General features: G+C 58.9%; 1 pseudogene; it reads left to right on the forward strand.

The window, feature by feature from the left end:
* Positions 1–2,500, forward strand: part of LOC149501941 (large subunit ribosomal RNA) — a 5,833-nt pseudogene that overhangs the window by 1,126 nt on the left and 2,207 nt on the right.

Consider the following 2,500-nt stretch of genomic DNA (forward strand, 5'->3'; position numbering starts at 1 on the left):
GCGAGCACCGCACTGTCCCTTATGGGACGGTGTAACCCGGATGGCTGTACACGCGGTAAACACGTGACAGCAGCCCCGATGGACGGACCGCGAGGACCGTCAAGCCTAGCAGGTACCTTCGGGTGGGGCCTTGCGATACCTGCGGGCGAGCCCTGCGGTTGGGTTTGCAGCCCGACCGCAGTGGGTTATATCTGTTGCAAAAAAGTTTAATAAGGATAATAAACCTGAAGCCTCTGGCCTCCCGCTGGAGTCAGAGAGGACAGGTGATAACCCGACTGTGCGGGGTTCCGCCGGCGCAGATCCTGTGGGTCAGGATGCGCCTGGTTGGACCTGCCAGTTCTGCGGACGATCCTTTTCGACCAACAGGGGTTTGGGTGTCCACAAGCGTAGAGCCCACCCTGTTGAGACCAATACGGATGCCGCTCCGATGATGGTGAAGCGGCGGTGGCATGGCGAGGAAATCGACCTCCTCGCTCGCACCGAGGCCAGGTTGCTCGCTGAGCGGGGTCAGTGCTCGGGTGGAGACCTCTTTGGCGCGCTTCCAGGGTTTGGAAGAACTCTGGAAGCGATTAAGGGACAACGGCGGAGGGAGCCTTATCGGGCATTGGTGCAAGCGCACCTTGCCCGATTTGGTTCCCAGCCGGGTCCCTCGTCAGGGGGGTGCTCGGCCGAGCCTGACTTCCGGCAGGCTTCTGGAGCTGAGGAAGCGGGCGAGGAACGATGCGCCGAAGACGCCGCTGCCTATGATCCATCCGCAGTCGGTCAGATGTCGCCCGATGCCGCTCGGGTTCTCTCCGAACTCCTTGAGGGTGCGGGGAGAAGACGAGCGTGCAGGGCTATGAGACCCAAGACTGCAGGGCGGCGAAACGATTTGCACGATGATCGGACAGCTAGTGCCCACAAAACCAGTAGACAAAAGCGCAGGGCAGAGTACGCGCGTGTGCAGGAACTGTACAAGAAGTGTCGCAGCAGAGCAGCAGCTGAGGTGATCGATGGCGCGTGTGGGGGTGTCGGACACTCGCTCGAGGAGATGGAAACCTATTGGCGACCTATCCTCGAGAGAGTGTCCGATGCACCTGGGCCTACACCGGAAGCTCTTCACGCCCTAGGGCGTGCGGAGTGGCACGGGGGCAATCGCGACTACACCCAGCTGTGGAAGCCGATCTCGGTGGAAGAGATCAAGGCCTCCCGCTTTGACTGGCGAACTTCGCCGGGCCCGGACGGTATACGTTCGGGTCAGTGGCGTGCGGTTCCTGTGCACTTGAAGGCGGAAATGTTCAATGCATGGATGGCACGAGGCGAAATACCCGAAATTCTACGGCAGTGCCGAACCGTCTTTGTGCCGAAGGTGGAGAGACCAGGCGGACCGGGGGAATATCGACCGATCTCGATCGCGTCGATTCCCCTGAGACACTTTCACTCCATCTTGGCCCGGAGGCTGTTGGCTTGCTGCCCCCCTGATGCACGACAGCGCGGATTTATCTGCGCCGACGGTACGCTGGAGAATTCCGCAGTACTGGACGCGGTGCTTGGGGATAGCAGGAAGAAGCTGCGGGAATGTCACGTGGCGGTGCTAGACTTCGCCAAGGCATTTGACACAGTGTCTCACGAGGCACTTGTCGAATTGCTGAGGTTGAGGGGCATGCCCGAACAGTTCTGCGGCTACATTGCTCACTTATACGATACGGCGTCCACCACCTTAGCCGTGAACAATGAAATGAGCAGCCCTGTAAAAGTGGGACGAGGGGTTCGTCAAGGGGACCCTCTGTCGCCGATACTCTTCAACGTGGTGATGGACCTCATCCTGGCTTCCCTGCCGGAGAGGGTCGGGTATAGGTTGGAGATGGAACTCGTGTCCGCTCTGGCCTATGCTGACGACCTAGTCCTGCTTGCGGGGTCGAAGGTAGGGATGCAGGAGTCCATCTCTGCTGTGGACTGTGTTGGTAAGCAGATGGGCCTACGCCTGAATTGCAGGAAGAGCGCGGTTCTGTCTATGATACCGGATGGCCACCGCAAGAAGCATCACTACCTGACTGAGCGAACCTTCAATATTGGAGGTAAGCCGCTCAGGCAGGTGAGTTGTGTTGAGCGGTGGCGATATCTTGGTGTCGATTGAGATTCCAGCACGGTTTTGTGCTTGGAAACATCTCGGATGACCGATTGAGAATGCTCGATGTCCAAATCCGGAAAGCAGTCGGACAGTGGCTAAGGCTACCGGCGGATGTGCCCAAGGCATATTATCACGCCGCAGTTCAGGACGGCGGCTTAGCGATCCCATCGGTGCGAGCGACCATCCCGGACCTCATTGTGAGGCGTTTCGGGGGGCTCGACTCGTCACCATGGTCAGTGGCAAGAGCCGCCGCCAAATCTGATAAGATTCGTAAGAAACTGCGGTGGGCCTGGAAACAGCTCCGCAGGTTCAGCCGTGTTGACTCCACAACGCAACGACCATCTGTGCGCTTGTTTTGGCGAGAACATCTGCATGCATCTGTTGATGGAC

The sequence above is a fragment of the Bombyx mandarina genome, chromosome 11, assembly GCF_030267445.1.
Source record: "Bombyx mandarina strain Sakado chromosome 11, ASM3026744v2".
Lineage (NCBI taxonomy): Eukaryota > Metazoa > Arthropoda > Insecta > Lepidoptera > Bombycidae > Bombyx > Bombyx mandarina.